Here is a 23285-nt window from a genome sequence, read left to right on the forward strand (position 1 = left end):
TACGGGAAGGGGATCTCGTATCAAGGTTTGTGTTTAAGAAAACGATTGTTCGAATGGACTTTCTATAGATAGAAAAGGACAAAAATTAGATCAATACACAGATAGAAAAATACTTGAATATTATTGTTCGAAAGGTGGAATAATTAAAAAATACCATACAAACATGGTGACAGTCATATAAATTATCTTGACAGAAAAATATTGATCTACTCTATAACTGGCATTTTAAACCCCACCCCCATTTCTGTTAAATAATATATGTATGGAAGTCACTTATACATAAAATGTAACTGAAATACGGTTAGTCAAGTTTAAATTTATGAAAGGTCTGGATGTTTTTTTTTATTGGCACCTTGTAACTTTAACATTTCTATTAAGGATGAGTATATTTCTGTTGCAATCTGTTGTTGTGCAAATCAATGGACAGTTTGCATCATTGGTTGTATAGATACAGCTAGCTTTAGTTTTTGTTAAGGAATGTCATTATTTTCCTCTAGCTGCTCTAAACTTGTCTTTCCTTTCCTTTTGGCTTTCATTGTCACCAAAATTAATAAGATAATTTTGGGGAAATGGCAGATGTGAGTTTGATTTTCTTAGACTGGACGGGGTCACTGTATCTACGTTTCCGTGCGCTTTCAATGTGTTATATTCATCACAGGATTCCTCCAAAGACCAAGATAACGTCTTGAAAAATATATGCATTATTCCTTTTACGACCTGATATTTGAATGCTCTTGATAAACATAAAGTGATCGTCTACCAATACTGATGTGCGTAACGTTCTACCTTAGACATAGGTCTCACTGGATAGTTTCGTATTTTGACACCTCCCCCTTGTTTTTAAGATATAGAGGAGATAATCCTAATAAACATAATCATGGGCGTTGTGTTAATAAATAAACACAGAAAATGAATTACATATGCCTGTTATGGGCATCAAATGAATGGCTAATTACCATTTCGACGTAAAATGTATCAAGGAATCGTTTGAAGAATGAATTTTTGAGATGACACTGCGTGAAATGTGCAATATTAACAACGCATCGTTCTAGGTACTGTTTTCCTTTATCTTCGCCTACTAGTAAAAGTATTTGTAAAAATATTTATATGACCGAATTGGTGGCTAAGCTTGAACACAAGATAACGACTGCTATAGTTATTGAAGTTCACACTGTGTCACTAACAAACAGAATATTAAAGGAATAAATGTGTCGCCGATAGATTAACTAAATCTCTCCATATAAGGCCGTTTGTTTTGATCACGTGACAATAGAGCGTCGGCGTTCATCTGGACAAAGAACACAATTAATTTTACTATATGTTCTCTACATTTGTTTCTCAGTACTGACCTTTCCACTGTGTGACAATCAATACAAATCGTATGTTAATCTAAAATACCTTCAAAGATGACTTCACGGTGAAGTTCTCGTCAAAGGTTGACCTACTCTTTTTGAGATGCTGGACTGCCAACAGAGCAGCATGTAAACAGAACACAGATTTCACTTCCGGATCATTACCAAGGCCTTATTACTCACTGTGCACTGTCGCCGAAATACACACAGACAACAACACCCTGACCTCATATTCTCAAGAATAATCAATTACCTTTAAATCCCTACCAAAAAAAGCATAAATAAAACTCTTCTATCACCACCAAAATGAGAGAGGTAAAAATGTTCTAAAAATAGACTAGAACTGTATTAATTGTGATCCGATTCCATCTGACTTCGTATAGCGGAGTGCAAAGCAGAGAGCATAAGAAGCATGGAACCAGACTAGCCTAATTCGGACGTGGTGATTACACAAGCATTGTTTTATTAGTATACTAAACTCATGCGGAGTTACATAAAATAGGAGTGAATTATTCTGCACATATTTAATCATCAATTTTGATACTGAACTTGGTTTCCATCTTTGGATATCTGATGCAGAATTTATTTAAAATATACAATTTTAGAAACGAAAGTAAAGAATGGGCTAAAATAAAGCGTGTGAAGGGCACAGGGCTTCGAAACCAGAATTGGCGTTAATGCGTCCTAAATTAATAACTCAGAAAATGTTGCTATTAGTACGAACACTTGCGCACTAAAGGATGGACTATCGCCCTTCTCCCTGGGGCGAAAGTGGTGTAATCGCAGAATGGCCCGAACAGTTCCTCATCGGATAACGATAAAACCTTGTAGCCCCCATAAAATCACAGCCATTAATGTACAGTTTTGCTATTTTCTATGCCTGTTAGAGTGTTTGTGACATACACTGTTGTCTTTGTTCTGTCAAGTCTTTTCATATGAACGTTACTTGTCATTATTTTTTTGTCATCCTTACAAATATATACGTCATGTCCTTGTCATTCTTTAATGCGTTCACGTCTCTTGTCATTCTTTTCCTTAAACTGTGTCCCTGTCACTCTTATAGGAAGCTATATTTGCTATAGTATTAATCTCCTACGGGAGGAAACCAAAATGATGAATAAATATCATACGCTTAGACGTGAATCTCTGGTCATTGGCCGCTAGGATTTTAACAATAACCTTCAGGAAAATAAGGAAACTAGCATTTCTTTCTAAATTAATATATTTAATCACTGTCTGGATAGATCATACAAGCAGATTCAGAATGCGTCAGTGTCAGCTGTTTCAAAATCTGGTTTTATACCAGACTTGCTAAATATTGTAAGAAAATGTAAATTACCAGAATTTGCAACTCTATGTTTCAAGGGCGGAACTAATAGAAAAATTCGGCTTGATTAGGTGCATCCCTATCTCTCTGTCTCTCTGTCTGTCTGTCTATCTCTCTCTCTCTCTCTCTCTCTCTCTCTCTCTCTCACAGACACACACACACACACACACACACACACAAATGAGCACAAAACGATCGGAACGTTTCCGAGAGTAAGTTTCCTCGCCTCCATGGGCGCCTGCACATATGGGTGGGTGGTGGACACTTCACCTCTAAACAGGTTTTGACCTACATCGGTAAAACTTAAGAAAGGACCACTACATGTTTGCCCACACCCCTCCAGTTGAAAATAAATCTGCTGTCGCCCCTGTTCACCTCCCCCAACCAACCAGGAGTTACATTCCACAGAACCTTTGTTTACACATCTCCCTCCCAGTTTATTTTTTATGGTCCAAATAAGCTACGTTGGAGACAAATGGTAAAAGGCCAGGGATGTTTCTTGTAATCCTTATATATTCATAAATATGTCACGTCTTTGCTATTGTCATATCTGTGTACATTTACTATGTTAGTACTCTCGTAATGAAGGAAATAAAGAATGAATGATAGACACCATGGCGTTACAGCGTATAAAATATGATTAATCTGATTACATCCTTGTTAAATATATATATATATATATATATATATATATATATATATATATATATATATATATATATATATATATATATATATATATATATATATATATAATTTGTGTGTGTGTGCATCATGTTCTTGATATTCATATACGTGAATTGTTAAATCTTGCAATTTATAATAATAATAATAATAATAATAATAATAATAATAATAATAATGTTTTAACAGCATAACCTATTTGGCATGAAAACTAATCTTTAGTATGGTCTACATAAAAATGTAAACAAACTATACACATATATCAGTTAAAGATAGTAATCCTGCTTAAAACGATCACACAAATGACATATAACACAGTACAGGAAGCTATCATTAATTTAAACTAATTAAAGAAGAAGAAAATGTTTGTACATTTTAGGATTGGATTTGTAAGTCTGGATATTATGAGCGGGACGCTGAATTTTGTAATTTCAATATAAATCATATTTCATAATGTGTGGCCCCATATAGCAAGAGATTTACCGGAACAATAAATGAGAGATCGCTAAATAGAAAGATATTTGGATAAAAGAAAACAAATATCATAATCGTATAATATCGGATCGGTGATACAAGATATTACAGTGGAGTAATAGTTTTAGTAAACGACTCAAGCTGAGTATGATCTCGGTTAGATTAATAGATGCAGGAAGACTAGCCTTTTAAAAGAAACGCGCGCACACACACACACACACACACACACAAAATATGAACCATACACCCCGTCCCACTCTAAGCCCCTTGCAGTTTCCAAACCTGAATTAAAATAATATATGGCGTTGGGTTGCAAATTCATAAAATAAACACTAACGATAGCGCTAGAACTATTTTCTGTTTGCAACGATCGCATTATAAAAAATAAAAAAAAAAACAAACAAAAAAAAAAAAACAAACAAAAACATGGCATACTGAAAGCATACTCCAGTGTTCATGCGAGATGCTTTGGGAGGTTGGAGGAGGCATTCAAAATAAAGAGGTCAATAAAAGTTGGAATATCAACGTTGGTACTGTGTTTCTCATGGTAACATGTCGAAACCGGGTTGGAATTGGATCTAGCGAAAGTGTTTGAAAGCAGTTTCGTAAATGAGATGTTTAGTTATAATGTAATCGAGCGATGAATGAATGAAGTGCAACAATGGATTTAACAGATTGATATCAACAGAGTTCAACATCAGACACAAGCAAATGATATCGTTCCTAAATGGACCTAACCAGAACATGTAACTTAAATGAGTAATCCAACAAGAATTAACGTATATTACTTATAAACAAATATGATTGATATAAAAATATGACTGATGTATACAGCTATGATGGATATATTAATCTGTTACCATGGATGATCAATGTATAGAGTGTACACACAAATATGGACAATGTACATTGTGTAAAGGGCGATCACTGTATAGAATTTATACAAAAGTATGGACAATGCACATTGTATAATGGGCGATCACTGTATATAATTTATACACAAATATGGAAAATGTACATTGTATAAAGGGTGGTCAGTGTATATAATTTATACACAAATATGGACAATGTACATTGTATAGAGGGTGATCACTGTATAGAATTTATACACAAATATGGATAATGTACATTGTATAATGGGTGATCACTGTATATAATTTATACACAAATATGGACAAATGTACATTGTGTAAAGGGTGATCAGTGTATAGAATTTATACACAAATATGGACAAATGTACATTGTATAAAGGGTGATCAATGTATATAATTTATACACAAATATGGACAATGTACATTGTATAAAAGACGATCAGTGTATAGAATTTATACAGAAATATGGACAAGTTATGAGTGTATCACCAGGAGTGATCAATGGTTAACATGTAAACAAAAATATGAATAATTTATGCTTCATCGACAAGGAGTCTGAATGTATTATTAATATTGATATTGAATACGATTTTGTGTGTGTGTGTGTGTGATTTGGTGTGTTAAAGTAGCTTTAACAATATTGATCTTGAATAATGCTGATTTCAGGAATGGAACATATGAATCTCACAGCGTTTAGTCTATTTAGTCTATGATCACGGTGTATTTCTTGTCGAATGGTTGATTTAAACGTATTTTATTGTCGCAATATGTAACAATATCATCTGTTTTGAAGGTCAAGAAACATTATTGTTATTTTTGTTTAGAATAGTTATTTCGATATGTTTAATTATCCCCCAAGTCGCGAAACTAATTGTATTACATTACTAAAATACGTCTTTGGTATAATTTGAATAATTTCACCAAGAAAACAATTCTTAATGAAGCAAACGAGAACAGACCTGAATGAGACTTATACTAAATGAGATAATGTTCACCATATTGAAGAAACTATTAGAATAATTTAACTAATAGAAAATATATCAATTTATATATATCATTTGATTTTCTTTGATTTTTTGCTTATAATTAATTGATGTTTCTGTTGTATATGATGTAATCGTCATATTTGCTTTAAAAACGCTGTAAAGACTAATACCCATGTGGAAAATAAAACTGTTCTATGATGTACTCATATTGTTGAACCATTCAGAAAAAATATCCTTAATATCTGATATGGTACCGATCTGAGTCAAACCCTTTATCAAGTCCGGCAACCAAAAGAAAAATAAACACCTCCATGGTTGAAAGACAATCTTATCTTCAAATTATTCTTTGCATCTTTTATTACCTCAAAACACGACATACGATTCTGAAAAATAAAGACAATAAGCTTCGTTGTCTAAACAGAAAGATGTTTTGGAATAATTTGGAGACATCATTAATATCTATCTTCGACGTCGATACAGACGAAATGCCGATTGTAAACAAATTTATGGCAAGTAAACGAGTTAGCGATGAATACATATTTGAGTATGACGACGGTGAAACCTAAAGAGCGTATTATACATGTTTTTCATTTGGCAAATATTTCTGTCTTTTACTTTCTGGAGTAAATAATAATAATAATAATAATAATAATAATAATAATGAGGACTTTGTATAGCGCCTAATCTTTAGAAGCTCTAAGCGCTTTACAACATTAGACAATACCTATAAGATAAAAAACATAATAATATTATTACAAAAACAAACACCATGAAATTAGAAAAACGTTAAAAAATAAAAAAACATGCTGAGAATATTTCAGGTAGGAAACATTATTAGGTCTTTAAGTTTGTTCTTGCAGTCGAAATAAGTGAGTTTTGAGAGCACTCTTGAATGGGATCACTGTGTCTTTGTGTCTAAGTTCAGTGGGCAATTCATTCCACGTTGCTGGGCCCTGGTATGCAAAAGAACGCTGTCCATATGACTTTGTTTTCATAGTGGGAATAATGAGCATACGATTGTCAGAAGAGGAGCGTAAGTTTCTTGCTGGTGTGTACACATAGGTGAGATCGGATAGGTATGTTGGACTAGAGTCCGACAGTGAAACGTAGCACAGAGAACAAATTTTGTGTTTGATTCTGGATCGAATGGATAGCCAATGTAGGGTACAGAGCAGTGGGGAAGTGTGCTCTGATCGTGGTACTCTAAGTATGATCCGAGCAACTGTGTTTTGAAGTTTTTGAAGTTTTTGGAGTAGATATTGAGATGAACCAGACAGAATTGAGTTACAATAGTCCAGTCTTGAAAGTACTAATGAACACACAAATGTTTTAGTGGCATCAACTGAAAGATATTTGCAAATGGAGCTGATGCGTCTCAGCTCAAGATATGCAACCTTGCATATGTTCATGACATGTTGGTGCAATGTGAGAGTACTGTCCAGAGTAACACCTAGGTTTCGTACTGATTGTGTGAATTTAATGTTTGTGTTGCTGATATTTATTGTTTGAGGTAAAGGATGTGAATGAGAAAGTCTTTGTGTTGTGATCAGAATGGCCTCAGTTTTATCATCATTCATCTGCAGCTTGTTACATGTCATCCGTTATTTCACATCAGAAATGCACCTCTCTACATGTTGGATGGTAGCATCAACTTCAGTTGGGTGGCTAGATTTGTATATTTGGGTGTCATCAGCGTACAATTGGTGAGACACTGGATGATGATCTATGACATTTGAGAGCGACTGAGTGTACAGAATGAAGAGAACAGGTCCAAGAACAGACTCCATGTGTAACCCAACAACATTGATCAACTGGGCTGGAGTGTATTCGATTTGCAGATACATACAATTTGTGTCCTGTTGACCAAGTAGGACTTGAACCACAGTATCATGAATGCAAAATACATGCTGGAGACGGTGAAGTAATATATTATGGTCTATTGTGTCAAATGCTGCAGACAAATCAAGGAGGGTGAGGACTGTAATCTTTCCGCTATCCAACACAGAGAGAATGTCATTAACTACTTTTAGAAGAGTAGTTGCAGTACTGTGGCAAGGGCGATATTCAGATTGTACATTGCTTAAAAAGACTGTTTGAATTTAGATGAGATACAAGCTGGGATAGAACAACCTTTTCTAAGATTTTTTATATGAATGGGAGATTAGAAACTGGGCGGTAGTTCTTTAAATCGTTATGGTCTAGTGTTGGTTTCTTCAGCAGAGGCTTTACAATGGCAGTTTTGAAAAATGATGGGATTTCCCCGGATGAGAGAGAGAGAGAGATATTAATAACAACAGTTAGTGAAGGCAATACTGGATCTAAGCACTCAGGCAGCATTGATGTTGGAACTAGATCAAGTTCACATGACTTTGGTGCACTCTTCATCAGGATTGTACGTACGAAATCCATAGAGACAGGTTCAAATGCTGGTAATGGTTGCCGCTCAAATTCTGTATCCCAAATGTATGGTGACGACGAGTCAACTGAAATTGTGGTGTCAAGCTTATCTCTAATGGTTTGTACTTTGTCACGAAAGAAATTTGCAAACATGTCCGGAAGGTCGACTGGAGAGAAGGTAGTTGGAAGTGGTGTAGATTTGTTCCTTGACATTAGCTTGTTAGTAATCTCGAAGAGCTCTTTGCAGCTGGAACTTTCCATGATCTTAGTAGTGTAGTGGGCTGATTTCGCTGCATGGACTATATTTGTGACATTCTTCTTAGCGTCTTCATAGATTTGCTTATTATTCTGGTGGAAAGCCAAAGCCTCTCAGCTTTACAGCGGTTTCTTTTAGCAGTGCGAAGCTGGTCCCTAACACTGCTATACCATGGAGAACACTGGGGCATGTTTGTCAAGCAATGAACGCAGACAGTTATCGAGTTGTTCTGCGGTAGGAGGTAAGCAAGTTGTTAGGTTAGCTTGGATGTCGTGCATTAGTTTGGTTCTATTTATGATGCAGAGGTTTCTCTTAGTAGCAGATAAAGGTAGAGGGTTAGGGACTGATACGTCAAGATGGCATATAATGCAGAGGTGATCTGATGCAAGGTCATGAGATACCAGGGAGGACCGTAGAATGTTATCGCCAGGTCTATGAAGAATCCAGTCTAAAATGTGACCATCTTTATGGGTGGGTTGGTTAACTGAATGTTTGAGGTTGAAAACATTAATGGAATCTATGAGTTTTGATGTACAGTTTTTGAGTTTCCGGGACAGTCAAAGTGAAAGTTGAAATCTCCAAGAATAATCAGGTTGCCACCTATCGAATTTTCATAGTCCAGGAGATTCGGAAACTGCTCCAAAAAGAGAGAGTCAGCCAGCTTGTTTTTTCTACTAGGAGGAGGGCGGTATAGGCAGAAAAAATGGACTGACCTTTGCTCCAGTGTGAGTGTGGTTTGGACTAGTTCAAACGATGTGTGGTCGAAATTGAATGTCGTGGTGTAGTTGAGGTATTTCTTGGTTAGTTGACACAAAGGTTGACGAATTAATAGGGATTTGAATTAGGTTATCTAAATTAACGGTCGAATTGTTTTTAAATGAATGTGCCGAAATAAGGGAGATAACTGGGATTCTTCTTCCTGTTCTACGCCGGCCAGCTTTGAAACAACGTTTCTTTTTTCGCTTCTGTTTACATTTAGGTAATGATGAATGTAGTCCCAGTTCGTTTAGTCTAGAACACAATGTAGTGTGGAGAGCCAAGGAGTGATCATTTAAAGCAATTAATGAGGGTCCATCGTAGCATAAGCGGGTTGACTGGCGAGTATCACGTGATAGCGGTTTGTTCAAAAACAGTGGAGCAAGACAGCTGAGAAAAAGTCTAATTGTTCTCGTTTCCAAAACAAGGAGATGAAGAAACACATACGAATTTAACAGCCAATACATAATGAACACAATAACGAAGATGAAAACAGGCAACAAGCACAAATATCATGAAAACGGCACTAAAAAACGGAGTAGCTGCTTCAACCCGGTTAAGCGATAGCTGCCATCTTGTCTATCAAGTAAAGTATATCTTCTGAGAAAAAAATGCAGACAATGTGACAATTATTTATTCTTAGATAATTTCCCGGAATAAAACATCTTACAACTTTCTACGAAATTTATTAATACTTGATATGCATGATCCTCGTTAATTTGGAGCATCACTAGGTTAACCCATGACAGAGACTTGTTCACTTAAGTATCTGCATGCCAACACCTCTTTGCTGAGACATTCTTGGTATTCGTAATCTGAAGGTGTGTGTGTGTGTGTGTGATTTGGATTTTTAACGTAGCTTTAACAATTCTTCAGTCATCTGGCTACGAAGTCCGCAGTGTGGCAGTTTATACTGATGTCTAGCACTGGGGCATCATGCAACAGACATGTAGCACGATGTCCCACAGAGTCACCTTATCCTGACACCAGGCCGACCAGTCCTAACACTAACCTCTTAATGCTGAGAGTCTAGCGAGGCAGCTGTAAGTACCATTTTTATGTCTTTGGTAAGACTTGGCCGGGGTTCGAACCCACGACCTCCCGCATCCGAGGCGGCAGCTTCAACCACTAGCGGTCCGTAATATAAAGCAGCTCAATAGGTTATTTTTTATAAGGCCCTTTTTGATATGCAAAACTTGAAAGGACAATAAACCTGCTTATCAACTAAAAATATAGGATGAAATTGATAGATCTACCTTTTGATTGTCACTGTCATGATGGGAGAATTTATAGTGTAAAAGAGTTCACTTGAGGGTTAATGTGTGTCGTCACTAATTTGAGTAGCAGCGTAATTAACCTATTCATGATGTACAACATTAATAAACATAGGTGTGGAATAGTCTGAAACATTTGCGCATAATGTCAAACTAAGTTTCAACCAAACGTAACAAAAATTTTAATCTTCCCAGGACTCGCTACTTGTGCCATCCCCCTCGCTTACTTGTGAGCTGGTCTGAAAGTTCGTTCGACAAGTTCTGGATGCCACATCCTGTCGCAAGATAGCCCATGCATGTATTAACATAGTTCTGTCTGTGCCATAAATTGTTATTATTCTCTTTTTCTTTTGTTGTTGTTGTTGTTGTTGAAGTTTACATAAACTTTTTGTTATGTACATAAATGACATTTGTTCTATGTTGTTTGTGTAATAATGTTTTATAATAAAGCTATATCATAAACAAATACACAACTATTCTTGTCTAATCCCTTGCTTGTATTATTGTGCTCTTCTATTCAATTGGAAATTTTCTCCTAATGTTCTTTATATGTTTGTTTCATATGTTGCATCTTATGATTTTCAGTTACTTTGCGATGTTCTCTGACATCCTCTCACATCTTTGTAGTGTGCTTTTTCAAACGCTAATAAATTCTGTATTTTAATGCGTTCCCCATCTGCATTTAATGACATCGTTATCAATATGTGTGGCTGAGTGATACAGTGCCTATTACAACTCTTAGTTTGTATACGCAATCCTTACAGCGTCTAAATTATTGGCTTCTTCGGTTGTTTTTTTTTGCTTGGTCGTTTTCTCTTTGTTGTTACTAGCACACTCCTTAAATTAATTTTTAATAAGACTTTCAGCCATTTATAAGCTTTGTAATACTGCATTTGCCTTCCAGTAATTTACAAAGTAAGAATTTAATTTAATTTCCTATGTTTTATTGTGAATGAAACTTTTTGGCGCTCACTTGTTCTCCTTTTCATTGCCTAATTGTTATGTATTGATAATTATATATAAGTTTATATATATATAAGATGGCCAATACAGAAAGTATAGTGGTACACGTGTGTGTGTGTGTGTGTGTGTGTGTGTATGTGTGCGTGTGTGTGTGTGTGTGTGTGTGTGTATGGTCAAGTGACTTAGGAGTTACAAAAGCTGAAATTATAGACTAGGATTGTTGTCGGAGTTACATTCGCCAGTGGTTCCCAGACATGCGATAGTAAGCCAAGGAGGACATGTGCATGATATTGCACGTCAAGCATGACGCACTGGAAAACTTTTGGCTTCCATATGCAAAAGAGGAGACATTTGGATCTAGCTGGTTTCGAGATCAATTAATAACGTTCCTGAACACAATCTTTATCAGAGCAAATGGCCCCAGTGAACACGAAAATGGCGACATGAATGTAACGAATTAAGCTGTAAGTTCCTATGTATTAGTGCTTGTTTGATTATTGTGTATTTTATAAGCTCGTTACCGACATGACCTTGACATTTTTATATGTTAGTACGTTTATATGTATCATCTGTCTCTTACTGGAGATTTATGAATCACATTCAGTGCTGACGTACATCCGGTCATCTGTCTTACTATATATATTGTGTTGGACCAACTATCACAAGCAATTTCGTTTGTAAACGTCTAGAAGCTAATTTGAATACAGAGAACGTTTACGAAAATTACTTTGAAGGTGAGTGTTTTTCTATAGGACTGTAAATGCATCTTCAGTGATGTTTTCGCAAGCACACACACACACACACACACACACACACACACACACAGAGGACACGATTCTTCTAATTAAGTTTCAGCCCTACAACTTGATATATTACACTATGCCAACAATTACCAAATTTAAATGCAGAATTTGACTTTTTTGTTTACTGACTTATTTATTACACTTTTAAATGAAAATTAGGGACACATTCATTTGCATAATGTTTGAACCTTTACTTTTCCCAAGCATTTACTTTTAAATGGAGGGAGATTTTGTGATTTTATTCTGTCTGTCTATCTGTCCTTGGAAATTCACTTGTTCATTTCCATATGGAAATCACATGTAGGGGGATATTGCCTTAATTTTAAGTCACCATTAAAGGATAGCAAGCTCAAATGTAAAATAAATTCAGTTTCAGTGGCATGACTTCAGTTGTATGACAATACTTTATCTACGCGGTTCAAGCAGGAAGAAAGATATTTTAATTTACACAGACATTACGGGTTAATACCATATAATATGCAACCGCTCCGGTGGTTTAGTGGTTAGAGCGTCCGCCTCGTATGCGGGAGGTCACGGGATCGAACCCTGGCCGAGTCGTACCAAAGACTGGCACTAACAGCTGCCTCGCTAGGCGTTCAGCATTAAGAGATTAGTACTAGGACTGGTCGGCCTGGAGTCAGGATAATGTGACTGAGTGGGACATCATGCTACATCTACGGCATAATACCCCAGTGCTAGACATCACAATAAACTGCAACACTGCAGATATCGTAGCGATATGACTGCAAAATTGTTAAAGCTACGTTAAAAATCAAAATCACACTTACATACATACAACATATTGTGTACAGAGATTACGGGTTAAGAACATATTGTATGCAGAGATTTTCGGGTTAAGAACATACTGTATGCAGAGATTTCGGGTTAATACCATATTTTATGCAGAGATTACGGGTTAATACCATATGGTCAAGACGACTGGAAAGTAGAAGTAGTTATTAAATTGTCTAATCTGTATTTTGTTTTCCTTGACACTACATGCAGCCAGGGAATGATGAATACCCCTTAATCATCAGTGTTATTCAGATTTCTTGTTTGAAGCAGTTATCCGTACAGACGAATATTTCTTAATTATCTATAGCCCACTTCCATCCTTCCTTTATTTTACCTCCACATTTTAGACCATGGTATAATATATAAAATTTCCACTTAGTCGTATACATTGTGTAAGCTGTCATCATAGTCGTATACTTTTTATATTATAATAGTTACCCGTGTTCTATTTGTCAGTGGCGTAAGGATCTAACATGCCGTTCGTGGCAGAGGTCTGCCAGCTGCAGTTTATTTTAGGGCGGCATCACCAAATTTTCACAATCTTATCATCCTTTACCATCTCTCAATTTCTTTCCTTTTTATTCCTTTCTCTCTCTCTCTCTCTCTCTCTCTCTCTCTCGCCAGTGCTATTTGTTTTGACCCCTTTTGGGCCCTAATAAAATTATTGTACGAGATGTTATCTATTAGAAGGACAGTAAACTATGAAGAAACAAGAACTTTGCATTATAAATATAAAGTGATTGTACAGTAACATAGACACGTGTTCTTATTTATTGCATGCAATGATAGCAAACATATTTATAAATGTCATTCAAATCGAAGATAGATATTTACGCTCGATTTGAATGACTTTTGTAAATATGTTTTTGACAAATAGTGATCTCATGTGTAACTTGTTCATCCTATTGAGCTTGTTATCCTTTCTTATATGAAGCGTAAAAATAGTTTTCCCTCTAGTTTCTAACAAAAACATTTAAAATAATAATTGTTCATTAATATAGAATCTAGTTTCAGCAGTAGCTGGTTGCAAGTTATAATTTGCTTTGGGAGACATAGGTTTGTTCTTGTACTCATGAATTTAGCCCTTTGCTGTGGGACATATATTTGTTCTTACACACTTGAACTGAGTCCTTAACAAGCGATATACATTATAAATGTTTCTAAAGAGAATTGTTTAATTTCTAAAATGTTCTGTCTTTCTGTTATTAGAATGGAGAGGGATAGTTGAACTAGATACTGTTTTTTGTTACGTAAATTGGTTCTATATGGGCATCATTTACCATTATAAAAAGAGTTTCTGAAACAAACAAGAAGTCTAACCTTGCTTGCTTTGCCGTGCTTTCTCCGAATATACGAATATATCATTTTTAATCAATGTTCCCCTCTCGCCAGATATCAGTTAGATTATATTCAGCAAAATATCATTTGCTGCATTTCGTGCCTTAGAGTTATTTAGTGTTGTATGTACAGTGAGTTTGATTCGTAATTAGATCGAAGACTCCTTCAAAAATATGTGCTGATTTTTTATGTCTTCTCTATCCTGCCTTACTTCATTGTAGAAATCTGATGTGTCAACATTAGGACCATAAATCTAAAATTAGCTTGCTGCCATTTACATCTACTTTTACTCTATGTATGGCAAGCTGAAAGAAATTGAAGATACATTGAAAACCCCAAGATGATGAAATATATGTCTCCCATTGTTTGTTTTTTAAAACGTGTATTTTATGTAATTTGAAACATTACTTTTTTTGACTGGGTCTGCCAACCCTGGAAATTCATGGAGACAATTCTCAATGAGTCATCTGTGATTTCTATGTAAAATATTCTTCATCTTGTATTATTATTATTATTATTAATACTATTTCATTCTTTTAACTAGTTATTATATCTTTACTAAGGTAAAAGCAAATAAATGAAGAGGAGTAGGAAAACATTATAAATTTCATAGATACGATCTCAAATCTTTGTTTTTAAAATGTAAACGTAATTCTTGACCTAGAATAAGCCTCCAGCGACCAAACATGATATTACTAGTAATCAAGTTGCAAATAGATTGTATTAAAATTATCACCACATTAACTGAACCAATTAACTGTTGTTACTTCTTCTTGAAGTGGCTACGAAAATGCTTATTTCTCTTTATTACTGATTTTTCCCTTGAGATTCGCTAATAAGTGTGTAGTGTAACGTTTATACAACGATAGGCAAAATCATTAATAACCCTTCTCTCTCTCTCTCTCTCTCTCTCACGAGAAATAGTGATTTCCGGGCATATTATCTAAAGCGAAATGTTTTTATTCAGAACATTATATGTTGTTACATATTTCGGCAGAAATGAAGAATCCAGTCGGCATACTTTTCATCGCTCTCTTATTGACATCCGCCTTGACCGTATGTAATGGCCAGTTCGGGTTTGGTGGTCGGTTTGGAGGCAGAGGATATTATGGCGGGGGAGGCTTTGGATTTGGTGGTAGAGGTTTCTATGGAGGAAGAGGAGGACTCTTTGGAGGAGGAGGAGGATTTCTCCCTGGATTGTTGTTAGGAGGATTGTTGCTTGGATAAAAATAATGGTAAGATAATTTCATTATTTCATTTAAATTTTACATACCTTGAAATGTTCTGCACATTAAATTAGAAGGTTTCAGTATGTTAAATATATATTTGATATGTTTTGTTACATGTATTAAATAGTTTTTAAAGGAAAATTCAGCATCATCATATGTTTAAATGCGTGAGAATTACCTTAAAGTGAAAATGTTTTGAATCTTATGGTAAAAGTATTTATTTCATCATATCATTATCTCTTGATTCCTTAAAGAATAGAACAAGTTTTTTAACAAATATTTAATTTTGATGAAAGGAAGAATGCATGTAAGTAAAGGATTACCAGGCAGACCTTTAGTTCTTAAGCACTACATGTCGATTGAATATTTCATAGTTTTACATCATTTCTTAGAGTTATTTCTATGTCTTATTTCAGGATCAAAAAAGAACAAGAGGGACATTTTAATGTTACATACATCTTGTTTATTTCATCTCATGGATTATATGCTTAAATAGAGATCATAACATTTTCCGTGTTTTGTACTTTTAATGGAAAATGGCGTCAAAATGTTTGTAACAAAATAAATGATAAAATGACACATTTTTTAAGTGAGCTTCATGACTACAATTCATTCCTTGATAAACCTTTTCTTGTACACTTTTCCCATTTAAACAATTTATGACTACAATTCATTCCTTGATAAACCTTTTCTTGTACACTTTTCCCATTTAAACAATTCATGACTACAATTCATTCCTTGATAAACCTTTTCTTGTACACTTTTCCCATTAAAACAATTCATGACTACAATTCATTCCTTGATAAACCTTTTCTAGTACACTTTTCCCATTAAAACAATTCATGACTACAATTCATTCCTTGATAAACCTATTCTTGTACACTTTCCCATTAAAACAAGTCATGACTACAATTCATTCCTTGATAAACCTTTTCTTGTACACTTTTCCCATTAAAACAATTCATGACTACAATTTATTCCTTGATAAACCTTTTCTAGTACACTTTTCCCATTAAAACAATATGAAAAAAACAATTTAACTAGTGATAGATCGTGCAGAAATAATGTTCCTTGGGCACTTACTATGTCCAAAACCGGTTTTAAGCTGTTTTTATTAATCAATAGTCAACATCCCAGACCACTTATCCCATTATTGCTTTTTACTTTAGGGCTGATAATTGACAAGAACTCCACTTTTGCACTAAATTCATTATCTTCATAACCTAATTTCGAAGATTACTAACCTAGAAACTAGCAAATTTTACTAAAATCACATCACAAATAAATTTCGGAACATTTATAACTTACAGCACACGTGTATTTACTTTTTATACTAGCGTTTGATACGTAGTGACTGTAATTTTCTATTTGATTGCTTTCAATAAAATGTTGGTTAATACTGGTCTTTTAAAACAATTTGATCATTCCAATAATCATTAATTTTGAAAATCAAGCCATAGGCGCCATTAAAACTTATTATGAAGACCATTATTATTAATTGTCCATACAGACGCAAGCATCTTTTTAAAGATCCTATGTAATACTAAACAATTAAGATATCCAGGTCAAGTAGGCAACATTTAACTAAATACAGTCTGCACAATTTACTGGTATGAACTTTTTGCAAAATTATATAAAATCATGTATCAAGAATGACAAAAATATGGATATATAAAACATTGATATATTCCAGAATATTGTATTGACTTCACAATAATCACAAAAATAGTGTTTTAGTCCAAAATTCAGTAAGCACTTTGTAAATCTAATAACTAATTTAAATTAGAAATAAGCATCGCAAATTATAACTGAACGCAACTAAAACTGATTCCATAAAGGACTGATGTTAAGATAGGAATAAATAATTATGTTGATCACAGCCTTTATAAAAATAACCTAAGACAATAGGAGGACCAGAATGTGAGTCATTTTGAACCACTTGAACTGATTCTCTCCTTTTTGACATCCAACTGCACCATAATTTTTTTAAAAGTTGATTATCCAAGATTTGAAAGACAATGGTGAGCATAAAAATTTGAGTATTTGCACTACACATGAACAATATTGAAAACATTTTTAATACAACCCTATACTTTCAGTTACTTTATTTGTGGAGGACGATTAAACTGGACGTAAATTAATCAAGGGTAATGTCCGATCAAATAGTCTGAACTTAACGTTTTGTCTACAAAAATGTCTTCTTACACATAGTACGAAACATACTAATATGGATTCAGATATACTGTAACTGAAAACTGTTAAAAGATTCAACCATAAACACAAATATATTTTGACGGAAATATATGTCTTCTCAAAATACGAATTGCTTGAGAAAGTAAAAGCACAAACATGAGAGGATATAAACGCCGTTCTTACAGAAATGTTCAGAGACAGAAAGACCGAAAAAAACAAAGTTTGATTAAGAATTAAATTATGTAACCGAAACATTTGGGAGTTACTAGAGAAAGACAATACCGAATTCTTTTCGACATCCTCAGATAGAAACGCGTATGTAATGGATAGCTTCGATCGCACTCTTGCAACTAGAATGAGGAAATATTTTTCTTAAAATGAAATCAGAGACTGGACTAATATATTACCAAATCTTGTCAAAGAAAATATTTCTATATTTCACAGATCTATAGAGATGTCGCTAAACGAGCCTAGTAATCCTAACAAACAGGTAAAATCTACGGATTAATTTACTTGCTTATTATAGCTGATGGCCTACGGACCAATCAGACATAAAATAAATAAGAATGTTGGGAACATTGACTATAAGTCTATATTTGATACAAGCTGTATTTCTAGTTTCACTGAGTAGATTCTAAGAAGCATATAAGTACCTTTCCACCACCCTGCAGTGTACAAATTTAAAATACCAAACTGAAAGGTATAATGAGGGAATGCCTTCGAAGAGGAGTTATCTCTATAAGACAAAAAATGAAGTCCTCAAGGTTGAGACCATTTCAAAAATAAAGATGCCATATTACACACCATATCAAATTAAGTCTAATGATTAAATTTAAAGAAGAAATAGGCATGCACGCAATGTAGAGACTGCAAAAATGAAATCTCATTGGTATTGTAGCGGACAAGAGAAGAAAATCAGATAATACAAACAATACAAATTATCTCCGAATGTAAGAAAACCCTTTAAACATGCTCGACGTTTTAATATAAAAAGTAGAATATGCACGAATTTTAAAGATAGAAAACTGAAACTGTCTAAACTAAAGCTTTGCATTGCGAGAAAGTAGTACTATGTATATAGTGCTTTGTAAATGGAGCAAAAATTCGCTTGATATAATACGAAAATCTGAACAAGAAAATAGCATCCTCTTTTAGATCGTCTTCACACCAGAAGAAACATGGATATAACTTTGGATTGGAGCTGAAAAAGAGCTATTACTCGAAAGTTACAAGACTTGTTTAAAAAATAATTGAAGGACATATATTGTGTGACGTGTCCAATATTGAATTGTATTGAACCTTAAAGTTGAATGCACTGAGAATTAAAATGTTATCGCTTTTAAGCCAGAAAAGTCATTGTAGAGAGTCACTTCGACTCTTCTTCTGTTCTCCCTCGTGTCAGTGTTAAAACGTGAAAGGTTAGAATTTATGAATAAGTGAGATTTGACCAAGGGCATTGCTACGTTTTCCTGAGAATGTAAACATTTGAGCTACCAACCATAACCGCTTGATAGGAACCCATGCAAAATATTCATTTTCAAAGGGAAATTGACATACCTTGTAGTTCACAGATTCTATGCTGTCTAAATCTGACGGAAGAAATTATTATCTTGGGGAACATTTAGGAACCACTGCCTACGACTGAGCAGACTAAATTAAGGCGTACACTTTAAAACCGATGTTAAATGAAAATGACGACCTTAGTCGGAATTCTTAAGTCTTAATTTCCTGAGAGAGGAGTAGTTTTTGCTCCGAGGGAAGCCTAAAGAGAATAGTGCTTTCCTCGTTAAACAAGAAAGGGATACGATGGTGTCTTGTGAGAAAAGACAGGGTTTAGTGCTAGGACGCAAAAGAGAACAGCATTAAGGAACAGCTTTCTGGAGAAAAAAGAAGGACGAGGTCAGAATAAAGGACTAGGAAGTCCAGGAAGGGACAGGGAGAAGAAAATAGGAAGTCGAGGAAATAGGAAGACATTGATGCATGCACGGTCATGGGTCAAGAGAGGAATAGATGCAAATCAGCCATGGATATTGAACTCTTTTCACCACTCGTTAGTATGATGGAATAAATCCAAATTGGATACTGCTATTAAATTCTGTTGACATATTTTAGATTGAATTGGAATTGCCACATTTAATTTGTTTTGATTAAATTTGTTATTTTTCTTGTCTTAGGGGGCTCTTATTGCTTTATTTCTTCCCGGTATTCTTGCTCATTTCTCTGTTGAAATTCTATTTTTTTCTTCTTCTCATTCCCACCGGGCTATAACATCGAGGGCGGTCATCCTCTAGATAACGCCAGCCAAATCCAATTAACCACCCGTCTTACTAAGAGAGTGACGTTACATATTGTATAACTAGAAAATCAAAACATTAATGTGCTCATTTGATTGATTAGATTAATTTATTAGTTTCTTTAAATGAAAAGTAGTAGTAGTACAATTATGAGCGTTTGAGATTACGGTTACTGATACAGGTTAAAACCTTCTATAAGCCATGATTTACCCTTAACTTGTTCACGAGTGTAATTTACACTGGTGAACCGACGGTGTTCCCCGTCCCGTGGAGAGCCTACAGTGATATTATTATACGAAGTCACTGCAGAGTTGTTACAGCATACCACTGTTTATTGGGCCCGCCATACATAATAAACTATATTATACAGTTATCTTTGTGCGAGAATATATTTCACAAAGAATATTTCTTTTATGTGAGAATATTTTATATTGATGATGGCTATATTTCTATACACTATATTGTCTAAAAATATTGCAGCCACATATTTATGAGATTGTATGAGAATATATTACATTAAGCAATTATCGCGGCTTACATTATATAAATGGTGATAAACCAACACTGATTGATGCATACAGTGTTTTGAAAGAAGTTCTGAGTATAACAAATTCTGGGGTTATATTATCAGAACAATGTAATGTTACAGCATCAAAGAAAGATTAAATTGCTGTTTCGTTCAACACACCATTTAGGGTTGTTAAAGATTTTGTTGTTGTTGTTGTTGTAGGGTTTAACGCCATTTTTCAGCACACGATAGGCTATACATGGCGGCCAGTATTAATGGTGGAGGAAGAACCCGTGAAAATCCCGGAAAGAACCACCGACCCACGAGAGGGTTGTTAAAGAAGCCCAAAAGATGTATAATTTTCAAATAGTTGTCTGGAGCTTCTTGATTCATATATTGGCTTTGTAATTATGTTGGAACAGCAACGATGTAGACTCAGTCATACCAGAACAAAAGTGAAAAGTCGTTATATGATCCTGTGTAGGAAAAATAAGTCGCTGTCGAAAGACCGTTCAGCGTGGATGAAGTGAGCAGTGAATACTCTAGTATGACCGTGATGTAATTAGGGAATATATTGACGGTGTACATTGTTGTTGTTGCTTTAGGTTAAGAAACCATATATATATATATATATATATATATATATATATATATATATATATATATATATATATATATATATATATATATATATATATATTGCCATTGCGAATGTTATGAAAAATAGAAATCACATTTGACTGCGATACGTGTTGATCGAGGTGTTCCACGATCCCTTAAATGAAGAATCGGAGAATGGTCCGGTAAACAGCTTTTCCGTTGTTGTTTTATTTCGTGAGCATCATCATGCACGTCGTCAAATATTTACTGAATCTATGACTGTAAGAACATCCCACGATATTACTGTACAATCACCAGACGATATGACTGTCGAAACAACAAAAGACGCCGATCAAATAGAAACAGAATTCGGTAGAAGTATAGCCAGGATTGAAGCAATTGTAATATCTGATCCTGTTGAAAGAAAAATGCTCACAATTGTATTGACGGAAATTTTGACTAGACAACGAGTTTCGTAAGCCTACCGTTAATCAGCTGAAGCAAATCGCTCATCAGCACAGGATGCTAATAACATGCGAAAAGCTGACATATCTATTTTTATTAAGACGCTCAGATAGACCACAGCCACTTCCCCTGAATCAACCACAGTCGGTTGTAACGAAAGCATCAACAGTTAAACAGCTGAAATAATCCTTGCGTGAGCGTAATATACAAAAACAAAGAGGGACATGAATTGCTGACATTATTACGTTATTAGGTTTTATAGTTCCACCGCATCTAACTGTGAGACAACTTCGAGAAACTACAGCAAGATTAAATATCAAAATTCCTACACAGACCTAACCTGAGATAATCGTACATCTTGCTGGGGATAGACAAAACGGCCAAGGCATGAAACCTGAGGCGGCTGAGAGTATATATCAAAATAACATTGAACAATTCAAAGTGTATGCAGGCTTTGATGATCTTCCAAAACACCGGGTAATCATCTTTTCGTTCACATAAAGTCAGAAAAGGCAACATATGAATCAAAAATTAACACGTATTTATACTAAAGTAATACAAACCTGACCGCAAAAGATTTAGAAGTGAGTAGTTTTTCGAGATGTACGATTATACTGTAAATTACTTTCATGAATCAGCCCACAAATGTAGTCTCCCATCATGTTCCCGTTATACTGTCTTTGGTAGTGGCGTTCAAAGTTCAGCATATCCTGGTGGCAGCGCTCGCCTTGCTTCTTCGAGTACGCTCCCATGTTCCCCTATAATTTATCAAGATGAGCATCAAGGATATGGAATTTGAGGGACATCCTGCAGCACATTGTATCGTAGTTCTTGACCAGAGTCTCAACTATCTTCACATAGATTTCGGCCTTGTGATTGCCCAGGAAGCCCCGAACGACAAAGCTGTTCCAAGCTGCTCTCTCCTTATAAGTGAGCTTCTTGGGGAATTTATTGCATTCCAGGAACTTCTTTATCTGTGGTTCTACGAAGACACCGGCTTTGATCTTTGCCTCAGACAGCTTAGGGAAGAAGTCTTGACAGTACTTGAAGGCTGCCGACTCCTTATCTAGAGCTCTGACAAATTGTTTCACAAGGCCCAATTTTATGTGGCATCAACACCAACCCGGGGTCCACCAGTGCCTCTCACTTGACGTTGTTCCTCCCCAAAGAGAACTCGGTCCGTGTGGCCAGTCCCGCCTGTGGTAGTGCGCTTTGGTGTCCCTGTTGTCCCAAAGGCAAAGATAACAGGGAAACTTGGTAAAACCGCCTTGGAGACCCATCAGGGACGCCACGATTTTGTAGTCTCTGATGATCTCCCAGCCGTACTCATCATACATCAAGGCATTCCGCAGGGTTTTGATGATGTTGTAATCCTCTTTGAGGTGCACCGAGTGAGCTAGGGGAAGAGACGGGTACTTGTTCCCATTATGGATCAGCACTATTTTGAGGCTCCTGTATGAGCTGTCAATGAAGAGCCGCCACTCATTTTGGTTGCAGGCGATTCAAATTGCCTCGAACGTCTGTTCGAGACAATTTGAATTGTCACATTGTGGCAGAAACAGAGCCTATCTTGAAGGGTGAAGAAGCTGAAAACGCTTCCTCTGATCTGAGACATGCACACTTTCAACCAGCAAGTTCCACTCTTGAGCCTAGACGTTAAAAGCTCGGCATTGGACTTAGTGAGACCAAGATCTCTGATCGAATTGTTGAGGCCTTATT

General features: G+C 35.3%; 1 long non-coding RNA gene across 2 annotated transcripts; it reads left to right on the top strand.

Annotated features, from left to right (window-relative positions):
• The first annotated feature begins 9834 nt into the window (after window positions 1-9834).
• On the top strand, window positions 9835-16085 carry LOC149772665 (uncharacterized). Of its 2 annotated transcripts, none has more exons than XR_016417629.1 (3): window positions 9835-10147; window positions 15275-15512; window positions 15923-16085. It is a non-coding gene; the product is annotated as an uncharacterized LOC149772665 (long non-coding RNA). The 2 variants fall into 2 exon arrangements; XR_016417630.1 differs by lacking the exon at window positions 9835-10147 and adding an exon at window positions 11989-12075.
• Window positions 16086-23285: the final 7200 nt, after the last annotated feature.

Source organism: Sinohyriopsis cumingii, unplaced genomic scaffold (genome assembly GCF_028554795.1).
Source record: "Sinohyriopsis cumingii isolate HCF-2022 unplaced genomic scaffold, ASM2855479v2 utg001306l, whole genome shotgun sequence".
NCBI lineage: Eukaryota > Metazoa > Mollusca > Bivalvia > Unionida > Unionidae > Sinohyriopsis > Sinohyriopsis cumingii.